Genomic DNA, 18,116 nt, shown 5'->3' with positions numbered 1-18,116 from the left:
TTTCAAAGATCTATAATAAAATTTCGGCATATATTAAGATATTATACGCAGCTTCTTTTAAGAACAATATTAAATTATTATTTAGACACCACAGACTAATAACATTAAGCGCATTCTGTAACATATAGCAGACAGCAATGGAGTTTATTTCCCTTAAGGACACCTGCATACATTAAATGGTGTACTTGTAGATCAATCATGATGTCGTTTACGAAAAGAACAAAGAGTAAGGGTCCGAGTATAGATCCTTGAGGCACACCAGATAGTTCATGAAACTTGTGAGGTTTAAAACCACGATGATGAACAAACTGATACCTATTTTGTAAATACGATTAAAAAAAGTTGCAAAAGTGATCGGACACACCAAACCCATGTAGTTTGTACAGCAAGAGGTCGTGGTCGAGTCTGTCAAAAGCTTTAGTCAAGTCGGTATAGATAACATCGACTTATTCCATCTTGTCAAGTTTCTCGCTAATAAACTGAGTTTTTTGGACTAGGTTAGTAACAGTGAATCTGCCCATAATGAAACCGCGTTGCTCCCACGACTGCAGCCCAGACAAGGATCTGTATAAAAAGCCATGTAATAGAATCTCAAATAATTTGGAGAAATTGCAAATAATAGAAATTGGACTGTAATTAACATAGGCACAGTCCCTTATAAAAAATCATGTTTCTTAAGGGCCCCATATTCTTTAAATAGTGCTTTTCGCAAAGACAAATAATTTCAAACATTTAATAACTGAATAATCTAAAGCTTATCAAATAATAAGAATGTTATGTTATGCCACCTGAGTATTTTCAAAGACGCCGCAATAAAACGAATAAACAGGTGCAAAAAATGATTAAACCATCAAGGTTTTAGGTACTGAAATCTACGAAAATACTAATTTTTTTAGACATAACTCCACATGTAAATATTCTTATAACATTTACTTGCTTAGTCCTACATATAAAATTGTTTACTTTTATTTATAAGTACGTGAAAATAATTCTTAAAATGTGGGGTTAGGATAACAGAAAACGCGTGTTTTACAAACGCTTTTTTTAGTTATTATTTTATTTGGGTAAATTTAAATGGTAACAATGAATAAACAAAACATCAAGGATTTTATTTTTGTGCTTACTTTTGTTCTACACGTTTTACTTTTCAAGATTTCAGTACCTAAAAATGCCAGAAATTTCACCATTTCTCGGCCAGGGATATGGCCACCTTAAGTATCAAAGAAACACTCTAGTTAACTGGAATGAAAAAGATTTTCTTATTCTGGAATAAAAAATCTTCTTTATATACTTAGCTGTTACTTATTAATTTAATTCAATAAATTACTTCCATAATAATTTAATATTTATTTTTGAAAAAGTGTTTATTTCAATCGAAGGGGACCACATCGGCTACCTACGCCTACATCCTTTTTTGGAAATAAATCCCCTAATTTCTTCTTAAATTATTTGATATCCTTAGTAAATCCTACTACATCCCTCTAAATCTCGGCACTAGTTACTAGCAGAGTAATTACTTAGTAAATCCCTTTACATCCCAGTAATTCCTTAGCAAATCCTGCTACATCCCAGAAATTGTACACGTAATCTCGCATATTTTTCTTATACTTATCTCAACATCTTTTGAAATTTATATAGGCTGCCCCATAGGGATACAGGGTATTTCTGAAAAAAATTCATTCCTTGAAAAGGGTGATGGAGAACACGAAAATGAGCAATTTTTATTAAGAAACTGATGGTCTAAATGTTTCTGTTTTCGAGAGAATTAATTCAGAAAATTAAGCATAAATGCAAGCCGATCCTGTGCCTCTTTTTAATTGACTGACGTTCCAAATGACTTCCACAATCAAGCAACATCTGATCGTAAGTCAGTATGTCTTCAGCACTTTCGAACACAAAAAAACCTTCATGTGATTTTTTTTTAATTGCTTAATAGAAGTTGCTCATTTTTGTGCCCTCTATCACCCTTTTCCAGGAATTACTTGTTTCAGAAACACCCAGTATACCAATGTTTGTGAAATATCAACTTTATGTTTGTACTATCGATGTTTACATTGAGATTACTTGTTTCGATAATATAGGTCGACATCGATGATTTTTATTGATATATTTACGATCTCTTTTAATTACTCCATCAATAACAGAAACACTTTTTTATACTGAATCATGAAAAACATATATTTTTCCTTTTTTATTAGTATGTGATCTTGTGATAGCGGTTATCGACTAAGTTGCCCAAGCGCTTTTTAAGATTTAGGTAGAATATATTTGAAGAAATGAATCACTATTTATTATTACAATTATCATAACGTAACATAATCTAACCAAAGATATAATTAATTGTTTCTAGTTAAGGTAATTTACAGGGTGTTTCAGGATTAAGTCGACAAACTTTAAGGAGATATTCCTCATAAAAAATAAGAAAAAATCAAGTATAAATTTTTTTCCAGAGACGTTTCATTTTCGAAATATAGGGCGTTAAAAATTTTTTAAAAATTCGAATTCTTTAAATAACTTCTAAATGAAGAAGGCTATTTAAGCCAAATTTGGCATGACACATCTTCTTATAAGATACGATTTTTCCATAGAAGTAGAAGTCCCGCAAGCAACCAGTGGCGGAGTTATGGGGACTATAAAAAATTAATACTGCCCTACTGAAAATAAAAAATGATGCTGTTTTTAGATAGAACAGTTTGTTATTGACAAAAACTGTACATTGATACTAATCATTTCATTTTTGATTCACTTTTCGCTTTGTCTAGTTAATAATTAATTGGTAATTTTTTGGTTGTTTCAATTTACAAATAAATTTTCATGTATTGTTTGTCATCTTATTTTATTTAAAAGTACACAACACAAGTAAATGAAGTGACTACAAACCTCTTGAAAGAATTTAGGAGTATTGCAAGGGTCGTTACGTTGTCGCATTACGACATAGTCACATTAGATGTTTGGTACTTAAATATTTCTATTGTTTTCATCAACATCATTTTTTTTTCTAAATAAAACACCCTATATCTCAAAAACGGAGCATCTCCTAAATAATTTTAATACTATTGGTTAAACCCAAAGGAAGGGGAGACAAAAAGGCTTATTTGACTCACACATACTCGAAACTAAGACCAATTTTAATAGGTACCTACTATATTTTTTTAGGTTTTATAAGGAACGTCTTCCTAAAGTTTATCGACAGAATCCAGAAGCACCCTTCTGAAAAATCAATTTTGCCAAGAAACTATAAGAGTTAGGAAAAAAGTGTATGTACACTTTTTGTCAATAACAAACTGTTCTATCTAAAAACAGCATCACTTTTTATTTTCAGTAGGGCCGTATTAATTTTTTTTATAATTTAATGGGTCTGAGTCTCCGTAACTCCGCCACTGGTTGCTTGCGGGACTTCTACTTCTATGGAAAAATGGTATCTTATAACAAGATGTGTCATGCCAAATTTGGCTTAAATAGCTTTCTTCATTAGAAGTTATTTAAAAAATTCGAATTTTTAAAAAAATTTTTAACGCCCTATATTTCGAAAATGAAGCGTCTCTGGAAAAAAATTTATACTTGATTTTTCTCTTATATTTTTATGAGGAATATCTCCTTAAAGTTTGTCGACTTAATCCTGAAACGCCCTGTATATAGATGCTTGAAAAATATCGGTTTTGTTTCGATATTTTTTAAACATTGATTTTATTTGTTTCATGTATAGTTTATTAACATTGATTTAATTAATTTTATGCATCATTACGCATCACCGAGTCATCTAAAACCAACGAAAAGTCTTCTAACCCAACAAAAAATATCCAGAATGTCGGAAAAGGATCTACCTCAACCTTTAACAATTTTTTAAATTTAATCTCCTGTAAAACCGTGGAACCCATCGAAAGAATATTTAACCCACAGATAAAATATGTAACCTATCCTAAAGTTATTTATGCTCTTGCAAAACCTGACGGTTTGGGAAAAATTTCTAACCTATCGTAAAATCATCAAATTAGTAAAATCATCAAATCCAACGCAAAAATATCTAACCTATCGTACAATAATCTCACCTATCGTAAATCCAACTACATAGATATATTAAAAAATATCTGTCATAACGAAAAAACCTATAGTAAAAGTATCTAACCTAATATAAAATTATCTAGCTCATCGTAAAATGGCCTGCTCATTACCTACTATCACCAACCATCACCGACCATTCTAGACCGTCGTCCGACAACCAACATCTTTTAAAATCGACAAATGTAAATATAATGAATCCAACCTAAATTACATTTTTTATGTCCTGAGTGAATCTTTTTAATTAAATCTAAAAAATCTGTTGGCGAGTTTGTGGAGGTACATAGACATACACAATGTATGATAATTTAATATGCGATACTCAATCATTGGGAAGCAGTTCCGACAGTGTTAGAAATTTTATCCACAGTATTTAAAGTTGTATACCCAGGACACTTCCATGTTAACTTTTTGTCGTATTTAACAGCTGCAGAAGACAGAAGCAAAAAGTAGAACAGTTAAAATAAAATAGATTAAAATACCTAATTCAATCATCAAAACAGAAATTAAATTACTGCGCATGTTTGATAGTAACCACCAACCACCAATTCTAAAGCATGTTTGAATTTATAAACAGATCCATGGAAGTTGATTGCAGTCGGTGCCTGCTATTGATTGCAATGTGAACAGTCAAAATCATAAGCATGTGTTTATATTTTATTCGATAGCAATTGATGGTTGTTGATGGATCACTGAGACTGCTGCCTTATGAACCATGTTCCATATTCCATCAACCACGACCATCATCGACAATCTTCGATCATCACCAACCATCCTCGACCAGCATCGAACATCCTCGACCAGCATCGACCATCTTCGACCATCTTTGACAATCTATGAATGACGATTTATTTGCAACATATTTCGCAACATTGAAAATAAAATAACTATTATTATGAATACCTAATTTTATATTTGTGACCATAAAAATGTGGTGATGATGGCACAAATTCCCTACGTGTTGAAAACTTCAAAAAGAACCAATTTCCCTTGGAGTCCTTTGAAGACAGCTTCAACAGATGTCTAAGATATCCGTGGGTGTTAAAATTCCCAACAAACCGTGAAAACATTTCATACCTTATTGAATTGAAATATTACGAAACGGGAAATCTTTCCGTCTGTTTAATATTCAAAGTGCCATCTACCTTATTAAATATCGATCGTGTACAACAGCATCCCTTCCCTTTCTTTCGCTGGAATAAATAGAGACTGAAAGTCAAATAATTGATTTAATGCCTACACCCAAATAACGTAGTGTTGACACTGTATTTTAACAAGTGTGCCTATCTTAGGAGGAAATTGTCTCACGGAATGGCTTTCCAAGAAAATCTTATCTACTTGACAGTTAAACGGGTTATAGGGGTTGGAAGATGGGACTAGATTGTTTCATTGAAAGCGAAATATGTGATGTGCGTACATCCTCGAAGTTTGTCTTGTGTCTTCAGATACTGGAGCTTTTTCACAAACTGTTCATTTCTATTAATAATATCTATACATATAACGGGTCTAATAAATAAAAGGTAGCAAATACTTGTTACTACATGGTTACAAGCCACTTGACCATTCAAATTTTGGCAACCAACATTGCGCGATTGATATTGTCAACTAAAAACCGCTAAATTTTTGCGTCATCAGTATTAATGATTCGTTGACATTGAACAATGACAAACCGTTGGGTCTGGCTCAAGATAATGCGATCGATCATTGAATAGAAAAATAATAATAATAACTTCTTGATTCGAGGTTTCTTAAAAAATTAAATTCTTACATATTAAAAATCATTCATAAATCTAAAAAGAGATTCTATTTCAACGAAAAACGCATTACTTATTTTGGAGCACAAACCTTACAATCATTATTTTTATGAATGTAGAATGTCCTCTTAAATTTTCTGCTCGTACTTTCCGAAAACCCTGTAGATTATAATTAATTAAGCGGATACTGGTTCAAGTTTTAATCAAACGCAGGTGGGTAAAGAGCCATAGCATCTGCTGCAATGTTTGCAGCATTTACTATAGAGGAAAATCAAAACATCAATCATTTAAAATTAAATGCTTTTGCTACAACCTTTTATGTAGAAGTTGAGGCATTTGTTTTTACTTCTAATGTTTCTTTAAGCAAATTCTTGTTTTATTCTTGAAATAATTAATTAATTGATAAGGATAGTTTCCAAAGCATCAATGTTTTTCTTTAAAATCCTGAAAAAATTTAAAAACATAGTAAGTAGCAATTATTAATGTGTTACTGTTGTAGTATATTTTTTTTCAAAAAAATCTAATAGTGTGCCCATATTATAGACAGTCATATTTAAAAACATATTTAAAATTTCCTGCAAATCAATCGTTATTACTTTATATATTTCGTCATTGTCACATCTGAAGCTTAGTCTCTACCATATCTAACGATATTTTAAAAATTTGAATATGTTCCAAATATGGCCACAGTTCATATTTCACAGAGCAAAAGGTATCCATAATTGTAATATGTGAAATGTCAAAATGAGAGCTGCAACGCCATTATGACTGCGTATTTATTGACTATTACATCTGAAACCTATAGTGCCTACCATATCTAAAGATATTTTGAACATTTGAATTTCTTAAATTAAATTATGTTCCAAATATGGACACTATTTCACAGTACAAAAGTAATCCATATTTGTAACTAATAATCTCTATCTGCATAGCTATGTTATGACTACACATTTAGTGATTATTGCATTTGAAGACCGTATCTAACAATATTTCAAATTAAATATTAAAAAAGTTAACTATATATGGACGCTATCCATATTTCACAGTTCAAAAGATATCCATATTTGTAATTTGTAAAATGAAATGTTAGCTTCAAAGCCATCATTGACTACATATTTAATGATTATTACATCTGAAGCCCATATCTAAAAATATTTAAAATTTTTAAATATCTTAAAATAAACTATGTATATATCCCAAATGTGGACCCTATCCATATTTCACAGTTCAGAGGATATCCATATTTGTAACTTGAAATTGTTAAAATAATACCCCGTCGTTATTACTTTACATTGATTATTACATCTGGAGTCCAGTGTCTGCCATATGTAACAATGTTTCAAAAATTTAACTACCATAAATGAATTATAAGTTCCAAATATGGGCACTATTCATATTTTACATCACAAAAGATATCCATATTTGAAATTTGTAAAATGTCAAAATGGTACCATCATTATGACTTTACATATTTAGTGATTATTACATCTGAAGCCCTTACCATGTCTAACATTTAAAATTTTTAAATATCTTAAAATAAACTATATATTCCAAAATTGGACGCTATCCATATTTCACAGTTCAAAGGATATCCATATTTGTAACCTGTAAAATGTTAAAATGATAACTGCTAAGCCATCGTTATGACTTTACATATATAGTGATTATACGTCTTAATTTGATTAATTAACCGTTAATAAAAAATAAATAAACGTTTTATACTTCTTTTGACATATGTACAGTCTTTGATAACCTCATTTCTACTGTCGCTTAAGCGTCGCCATTTCTCTTCCTTAAAAATTTTCTTCAGGTCGATCATTAATTTTAGTAATAGTTATGCAGAGAACTTTCGTGAATATTAGCTTCTGATTAGGAGTGAATTAGTTTATTAGAAATACATTGACAATATTAAGTCCTCTTCATCTCGCATTCTATTCCTATTATGTCAGTTAATTATGTTTTCAGAGGAAGTTTGTTTGTTCTTGATGCCAATCGAACCTCATTAGAATAGTTTACGAGAGTTTCTCAATTTGTAGTGCAATAGTTTTGTTATCTGGCATCTCCAAGCATCTAGCTCTAGGCTTTGGATGTTGGTTCACTATGTATTTAAGAATATATACATCAAATATTGGCTAGTTTGACATAACTTTGAAGCACTAACTTAAAGGATAACCGCCTTCTTTATTTAGTCATATTTTGGCATATAAGAGACGGTATGATAGAATAGGTTAGAAATATTTTTTTTGGGTAAAACTTTTGTGAGCTAAATTCTACTGGGTAAAAAATATATCGAACGAATAAAAACATTTTCTAACCTACTTAACATCTTCAAAGGGAGTTACTTTATGGACGACTGTTTATGTTTGACACCGAAGGTAGCGACGCGACGTAGGGGGCGATAGAACTCTCTAGGGAAATTTTCAAATCGGATCTGAAAAATTCACGTCTTTACACATCGTTAGAGTGCTACAATAAACTTCGTGTGTCTGAAAACTGATAGACGGTATATTTGAACAGAATCCTTCCGCAACTAAGTGAAAAAACTAACAAGAAGCTCTGGAAGTGGCTTCAACAGCTCTGGATAATTAGAAAAACTTAGAAAGATCCATTTTTATGCCAATATATGCCATGATTTCGTCAGTCTTGTTCCTTAGTGACGTCGTCACATGGCATAGGCACACCACGATCAAAATATTCGAAATTACTTGCTTTCCAGAAACTACAAAGAAAAAAGAAATCTTCGGTATTGCTGGTGCATGTCGCCATGATCAACTGTATCAGTTAAATTTGAATGACCTAGAAGATTTGAGATCAAAGTTTCTGCTTAAAATACCAGATAATCAGTCCAGAAAACTTTGAAAGGGGCTGCTTTTTCTGTAAAAACTGAAATAGGAAAGTTGCAAGTAGACATTTTATAAAATTGATACGTTCTTGTTACTTTTGGAATCTGAAATGTTCCGAGATAGTAGGCATTCTTAAACTATTTCTGAAAATTGCTATTATAATTATTATGCTTTTAGAAAGTCCCATTTTCTGAAACAATTAATTATTTTATTAATACGGTTGTTTCGAGTTTCCCCAGGACTTTCTTCTAAAAAAAAAACATTGTACGATCCCATCTCGACAATAATGGTTTTATAAAGAGCGGCGGAAAGCCGACAAAGGTAAACCGCTAGGACAGCCAGGAACAGATTGATAGATAATCCGTTTCAGGGCTGGCGAGCCAAGAAAACGGCTTTCCGAAAGAATCGGCTTCAAGGAAATTTTCTCCGGAGGAACAGGGAATGTAAATCTCCGTATACAGGCCTTAAATTCTATTTACGGCAATTCTAGGTACACGGAAACGATTTTTTCGTAACATGGATGTATGTGTTTCAACTAAAGCCATTTTAGATATAGAGCGATGCCAAAGGAAATGGTCGGCAAAAAAAATTGTATCCATTAAATTGAACATTCGTAAAAAAATATTACTAATTTTTTGGTAATTAGCAAAAATTAATACTAATTTTTTGCGAAAATTAGTCATATCAAAATAAAATTGCTAATTTTTTACTATAATTAGTAATTAGCCAATTTTTTAATATAATTAGCAGTTAACCAAAAAAAAAATTGTAAATTTTTTCCGAAAATTAATATCAAAATAAAATTGCAAATTTTTAACTATAATTCGTAATTAGCAAACAAATTTTGTTAATTTTATACGGAAATTAGTAATTAGGTAGAAAATGTTCTTAATTTTTTATAAAAATTAGTAATTAGAGAGAAACTATTACCAATTTTTAACAAAAATTTATAATTTTTCTAAAAATATTTCTAATTTTTATCAATTAATAATTAGTCAGAAACTATTACTAATTTTTTATCAAAAATTGAGAATTAGTCAAAAAATGTTACTAATTTTTATTAAAAATTTTTCTCAGAAATTAGTAATTTCCAAAAAAAAAATACTAGTTATTTTTAAAAAAGTAGTAATTAGTGGGAAAAAAATACTGGTTTATTTTAATAAAAAAAGTATTAATTAATTTTTTGTATTCATCACTTCCATTACATCGTGTTTTAAAATTCAAATCGAATAAGAGGAACATTTTTTTTTCATTTAACCACGATATTAATCCTCAGTGATCTCTTTTCCGTAGTTTGCCGCACTAAATAGTTTTTGGAGATTTTTGTCTTTGTTACGTTTATTGACTTCCGGTTTCTCGATTTTAGTAATCAACTTCTGGGGAAAAGTCCATGTCTGATCATAAATACTTAGCTATAATTTTATATATATATATAAAAAAAATTAAAAATAGAACTAGCGACAGTAGAAATTTGATAAATAGAAAATTTTTACATAATTGAAAATATCAAATTTTTTCGAAAAATCGGTAATAAAAGTATATTTTTTTAATAAGCAAACACCAAAAGATTATTATCCCATTTCTTTGAAAAATCAATAAGCGGCAAAACATATAACTAATTTTATAAAAGAATTCATAATTAGTACAAAAAATATCTAATTAAAAAAAAAATATAATTAACAAAAAAAATTACCTAATTATTTTAGAGAAATTAATAAATTTATTTAAAAAATCAGTAATTAATAAAAAATGTCAAGTTTTTTTGAAAAATTAATAATTTGTCAAAAAAAACTAATTTATTTAAAAAATTAGTAATTGACAAAAGAAATGTCTAATTTCTGAAAAATTAATAATTAGTTCATATAAATACCAAAGTTTTCAAAAAAAATTAGAAATTAATGCCGATATCGTTGATAAAAATACAATTTTGTAGAATACTGGTCGAAGAGATATTCCCAGTGATACAAGGTGACTCATAACAATCAAAAAGCTTTAAGAATGTACGTACCATTAAACATAGAATCGATATTACCAAACATATTATACTTAATACAATTTGGAATAAAATACATATTTAAAGATTTCGAGAAAAAGTTATTGTATTTTAAAGCACTACCTACGATTTAAAAGCATTGCATATCTGGATGACTGCAGTATGTTTATTAAATTAATATATATTTTTTTGGTAACTTCATCCGATTTAATCAGTATTACTGTGGTTTTCATAGTGCTCTTATTGCCGTGGATTATTGTTTACATCAGCCTTCCAAGTGTTCAAAATGGCTTATACGTATAACAATGCAGAATTAATAGTATTGTTTTAATTGACGGCGAAGAAAAACAAAATGCATTGGCAGCTGCTCGCTTTACCTCGGTAATTAAGCGGGAGCGTAAAAAAAGAAAATTTGAAATCGAATCATGGAAGGAGTGGAAGTCGAAGACAAATTTCAAATGTTGTGGAAGAAAGTCTCCGTATAAGTACGAAATAAATTATTCGACAATTGCCTAGGGTGTCCCAGACAACAATGTGTATATGAGTTTTAAATGTATTCCTTTTATGTATAACGTATTAGAACCAGATTTTCTGTTAAGAGTTAGATTTTGTCAAATCACCAATTTGCACTGATGTGTTAATTACGGGCGAAGGTTTACACGAAATTGGACAAATAATGTTCAGAACAAACATGCCTGGGAACTTAAAAATTCTTATAATACCATTATTCTTTTACAGTCCAGGAAATATAGAGTTGAACGCGACTTTTTGTTTCGGCAAGCTGAATTTATCACTATAAATGCTAAATATTATGTACAATAACATATTAGTTTCCACAGTCATAAAAATGGGCGGGGGAGGGGAATTGTTTATAGGGTGGTTAATTGTATAATTTTACGTAAATTCACGTTTTTCGCTTATAACTTTTTTCCGTTCAAGTCCACGAGAAAACAGTAAAGTACTTTTTTTCGTCTTCAAAAGACCTACAAAACTAGCTTTCGAGCGTCAAAAGAAATTTATTTATGACTTTTGCATTAAACATTTATATACTGCGTTATTATTACCAAATCGTTTTGGCATCGCATCCTCTCATTCCTTATCACTGTCTAATAACTCACGCGAAATCTGGAATCGATAAATTGAATAGTTTACAAGTTATGACCTTATAAACAAATTACCTAATTATTATTAGTCTGAACGATTCCACAATCGCATTGATTTTTTTTGTGGTAGATTTCATAATAATACATTGAAATCTATAATTTTTTTTTAATTTCAAATTTGCAACCTGGATTTTTGTTTATTTTTTAGCCCCAGTTGCAAAATGAAATATAGGTACGACGCACGAGCATAATATAGTTATATATTATTACATATTCGGAAAGCTTATGGAAAGAGCTTTAAGTTAAAAAAAATCGTCAAGATTCGTTGAAAAACAACGGAGTTACAGACTGTCAAATATATTAAATATTTTCAAGCGAATTTCCCTTATTTAACGGCAGGACTATGAATATTATCGTCATTTTCTTCGGACTCGCTGTCGTTCGCTTCCCCCACCCTTCCGCCGCGCCATGGCTAGCCGAAAATCAAACGTTCCACTCACTTTTGACAATATTTCTTATGCACTTAACATACTTCCACAAATAAAATATTTTTACCTGGGAAGGTACTCGGGTTGCCGGTTATGACAGTATTTTTTTTCTTTTGCCGCTACCAACCTAATTTGCTTAGCAATCGGCCGTCAACTTTGACAGTCTGATGCTTGTAATACCATTCGAAAGGATGTGGCAATTTTGCAACGCGTGCCAGCGAATTAGATACGTCGCGCTGAAGCTTGTGTGTAAGTAAATGGTGGTTACATCGAACATCTTCTATAAAATCAGCAGTTCTCAAAAGGTGGCTCCTTGCAATGTTGAGGTAAGTCAGATTTTAAAATTACATTTTAATCAACACCAATCCGTGCATTTACCTCATTTTGACATAACGGACAAAAATATTTGACATAAGTTCATTAACATCCTGTATTATTTTCACTTATTTAATACTTATGCATATGATTTTTGAGAAACATGTTGGCTAACCGAAATCCGTGATCACCTTGCACAGATCCCATCAAAACTGTGTGTGAATTCGTCAAAATCTTCATTGAAATTCATGGAATTTGAATTGAACATCTAAAAAACATCAATTTATTCAATTTTGGCCGAACATTTGGGATACCGAAAAGTGTGTGCATAGCTTGTTCGGACAAGTTGGCTGACGGCCAAAAATTGCTCAGAATTCAACATTCGAAGGGCATTATCAAGGAGGCCAAAAAGGATAAAAACTTCCTTTAAAACATTGTGACAGATGATGAAACGTGATGTTTTCTATAAGACATTGTTTATTTGATTTTACAATTCCAAGGGCATTGTTCGCAAACAGTTCGTTCCACCGGGCCAAAATACAATGTTGCCAAAAAAATTTATTGTCGTTCTTACTTTTAAAAAACCCTGTTTATTTTGAAACATACAACACACAACACTTTCATTTTCACAATTGCTATTACATATTTTCAATTAACAAGGTAAACAGTAATAATAAGGAAATGTGGAAATTGATTTTAAAATCCATCATGCTCATTGTAATATTTTATTATTAACTGAATATTCTTTTGAAGTTGCATTTCTTTTGATTATAAACTTGCATATTAATGAAAAATTTGTGTCTTAATAAATTTCATTAAAGTGCAGATATTAAATGTCCGATGAAACAATTGCAATACGGAAGTAGAAAAAATATATTTTAATATATCACAACCCACACAAGTAGAAGAACATCCTCAAGGCATTTGAGGACATTTTATTTACGAAATTGGAATCGTCGCAGCAATGTAAATATTGACAAATTACTATTTATGCCCCGTCTCGTCCTGTAATATTGTATTCGCAGAGACCGAGACCTATGTTACCAACGTGTCGTCCTGTCAGCTCTCCCTTATTCATAAACCTCACGCGGCACCGCGGGTATCGTGCCTTTCTTATGATTTCTGTGGCACGGTAGAATATGCCACACAAACTAGACTTGCGAGCTTCGTCAGATCGCGAACGGTTTGCGTTTATTTTTCAAATAATTTAAACGTCGCGTAGTGCAGCTGACAGATTGTTGGAAATAGAAAATGAAAGCTGGCTCGAAGATTCCGGTTCATTTTGCCTTAAAAGTGAATCGTCAAAAACAGGGATGGAGAAGTTAACTTTTTTTGACCGGCCATTACGATTTAAGGCAAACAGTTCCTAAAATACTAAAATTTGAAAGACATATTTTAAGTGACTAGAATCAAATATGAATAATTAAATACAGGGTGTTCTAATTAAAACTTCCCACCTGAAAAATGTCGGAATTAAAAAAAAACAAAAAAAAACCCGAGACACCTCGATTTTTTTTCTAATTCTATATTGAGTCACACCTCATTTTAAAACTTTTTCAATTCTGCTCACGACGACATACGACTTTTTAAATTTTGGTTTGGATATGACAATAAAATCATCACAAGAATAAGACAAAATATCAATGAATGAAAGAATGTTATTTTATTAAGTGTTCAAATTGGTTTCCCTCCGCTTCCATACAATAATAAAATGTTTGCTCCACTTCCGAACGAACATTTCGAAGCGAGCGTTGTCTGACGACATTCTTCAACAATTTCTCGATAAAAAAATTTGTTTTAATTTTTCGTTTATCTGTTAACACAAAAACTTCATACGCTATCAGTTCAAAGACGATCCTGATCGCCGCTTGCAGTTCTGTGAATAAATGAGTGATCGTGCTCGAAGGAATCCAAATTGTTTGTACTCGTCTGTTTTTCCGATGAATGGACGTTCCAACTGGATGGTCCAGTCAACTGCCATGATTGCCGCGACTAGATTGATGAAAATCCACGCAGTTTTCATGAAATTCATACGCAGCATCTGAGAAAATTAAATGTTTGGGCGGACATTCTTGGAGACTACCTCATACGACCTTTCTTCCTACCAGGAAATGTGGATGGAAACATGTATCTGAATCTATAGGAAACGAATATCTACATTACGCCGTAGTTATGCATGATTTTCTTAATCAAAACTTTCCAAATCACTGGATAGGACGCATAGGTTCATTATACTAATAGGAAGGATTAAAAATTAAGTTGATTGGCTTTTTGGTTATTTTATTTTGGCATCTCCATTTATTTTGATTTTGAAATTATTATTGTTATACAGTTCCTGACTACCAAATATTATTAGCTGAGATTTTGTTTCATTTAAGGCTAAACCATTACATTCTGATACTTCAGCAATTTTATTTAAATCTTCATTAACATTATTTGCAGCCACATGTGAGTTTGTTAAAGAAAAAGAATAATTAATTTGCATATCATCTGCGTACTGATGTGAATTCCAAATGAAAAAATCTTAGAACAATCGGCAGTATATAAAGCAAAAAGCAGAGGCCCCATAATACTTCCTTGAGGCACACCTCTATTTAACATAACGTAATCTGAAAAAGAATTACCGAAACTGACTCTCTGTTTGCGACCGTCTAGGTAACTGGACATAAATTTTAACGCGTTCTTATCTAATCCTAAGTATTTAAGTTTTAAGTGAAGAATTCCATGATTTAAGTATCGAAAGCCTTACTATAAACCAACAGTATCAAACATGTATTTAAATTATTGTCTGAGGTACGAAATATATCATCTGTAATATGTAACAAAGCTGTTGATGTGCTGTGTAAAGAACGAAAACCCGATTGCGTAGGAGGAATAACTTTATTGCTAAGAAAAAAATCACTATCACTTAGTTGTGCATACATAGCCTTTTCCAGTATCTTTGATATAGTAGGCAAAATACTAATTGGACGAAACTGATTTGTTTGAGAGGGATTTTAGGTATGAGTATAATATTAGCATTTTTCCAAAAAGAAGGAAATTTAGCTGATACAAGGCAGCTGTTCACGATATGTGTGATATAGCTAGTAAGAAAAGGTGTAACTAATAAGATCATCTTGAGATTTATGCCATCTGTGCCAGTAGAGTTAGATTTAATGTGCGATAATTTGCGACCTCGTCTTTTGTGTAGCTTCTGTGAATACACCGACCTACAAGCCACCAGAAGGTAGACGAGCATCGCGAGTCTTCTCGGATGGTCACCCGTTCAAGTATTAACCATGATCAGCGTTGCTTGATTTTTCATATCAATGAATTGAAAAGGAAAATAGTAAAGTTAATTATAATCTGACGAAATTAGTAAATTTCGTTACAACTTTGAAAGAAATTTTGCTTATTTTGTTCATCACTATGGAAAGAGCAAGGAAGCAAGAACCACAATGACTTAACTTGATCATTCCTGTATTTTAAAACTTTCATTTCCAATTGACCTCATTTTAAAGTGGAATTAATATTAATTCTTAACCAAAGTAATTACATGTCTATAGTTTTCGAAATACAGGATGTTCAAATTTGAAAAAGATTCATCTAATTGTAGGAATAATCTACTGAATTCAGATACAAATATATGTACCAGTGGCGGAGGAACAGGGTAGGTACTCCATAATTCGATACCATTGAAAATTTAAAATTTCTATCACTATTTCCAACACTTCCAAGAATATAAATGTCTTTCTAGAAAATAATTGACGCAATTACTTTCGAGTTTATACCCCTTGTTACTACTGTCAAATGCAAAATTGATTTTTTTGGAACTGTTATGATTAGTTCTCATTTACATTTGTATTTCTCGCTAAAAAAATCCCAGGAACATACTTTTTTTGAGAAACGAGTAATTCCAGTTTTTGGTAGCGTTAACGAAAAATTAAAAAAATAATAAATCGAAAATGGTACGAATTTCGAGTAAAATGAAGGGAATCTTTTTTCTTTGAAACATCACAAGAAGTTACAGATAGTGATTTTTAAAATACCCAGTGCCGCCGAATTTCCAGCGTTTTTAGTGAGAGTGACTATTAATTAGAAAAAATTACTACCCTAGGTTTCATTATACTGCATCAAACGTCTTCAGAGGTATTTCAGAAACGGGATTTTTTTTATGTTTAACACCTTGTATCCAGGTTTGTGTAACCTCTCTTTGGCTTCGAATTACTGAGCTACTTATGTAGAAATCATTTTTATAATAATTATAATTTTTTAAGGTATTTGAAATACTTCGCTATAAATCACAAATAACATTATGTGAGCCGTTTCCTAACACCTAAAAATATAGAAAAACATTTATTACCTACAAACCACACATTATGTCGTCAAGTAAGTAGATCATTAAGGTCAGTTCATATCTAGCGGCATAATATTTGCGGTTCAGCTTCCGTTGCATGTCGTGGTACAATAAGGTGGAAATACTTACCATGGTCGGCCATAAAGTGAGTACTTCCGACGTAAGACCACACGTAGGCCCCAGATATTACTCTTAATATTCTTAATATTACAAATTCGTTCCAGTTTTTCTTAGTTATTACTGTTATTTTGGTGTTATCTCAAATACCAGATAAAAATCTTGTTATGGGAAGAAAATTTCATTTTTAAAAAGTTATTTTAACTTTATAAAGTTAAATAAGGTGACATATTTATTTGTATTTTGATGTTATAACCACATATTGCTAACTAATTTATAAATTGTTTCCCTATTGGCAAAACCCGTGCAAAATTGCATTATTCTTTGAATCAATTGTGGAAGAACAATACTGTGCAGAATTCAGCAAAGGAGAGATGCTGCACAAAGGAACCCATAAATAATGTCATTTGGCGGTGTTTTTAGGTTTTGCTTTGTGCGGACATAAAATTCAATCGGCACGGATGGCATCGTCGTCAGCATACGGAAAAGCGTAGCTTGAAAAACTACCACTACCCTTTTGATACCTTACTAGAAATCTTTAAAAATAATTCAATCGGATTAACTTACTTTTAGTTATCCATCAGTGTGGCTCATTTTCTATGTAATTCTCCGTGAAATTCCGTATTTTACACAGGTTTAATTAATTCAAGTATTACGGTTCTTTGCACTGTTATGCTACGTTTATTAGATTGAAAATACGTCTTATGTTAATAAAAAGATATGCTTTACTTACATATTAAAAATTGTACTTACCCTAGTAAAAATTGTATGTAAAATTGCACCATTAGGTATTTTGAGGCCAGACTATACACCGTGTCCACCTAGTTCGCGTAAGTCCAATATCTAGGTTAATAAAAGATATAACTTAATTTTTTTATAGCTGTCATATAATCATAATTATGTCAACTACTAGAAGTGACGAAACATAAGAAAAAAAAATGAAGTCGATTATCTCGAAAACTATCAATATTTTAATAGGGATCATAACACAAAGACCCGTCAATTTTTCACGTAGAATTCGATAATGCCATAAAAAATATAGGTTTCCATTTAAAAAAATTAAGTTGGTACCTGCCCAATAAAAAACTGAACACTCTGTATATGTAAA

The sequence above is a fragment of the Anoplophora glabripennis genome, unplaced genomic scaffold (genome assembly GCF_000390285.2).
Source record: "Anoplophora glabripennis isolate ALB-LARVAE unplaced genomic scaffold, Agla_2.0 scaffold87, whole genome shotgun sequence".
Taxonomy (NCBI): Eukaryota; Metazoa; Arthropoda; class Insecta; order Coleoptera; family Cerambycidae; genus Anoplophora; species Anoplophora glabripennis.
This window is presented reverse-complemented; position numbering follows the sequence as displayed.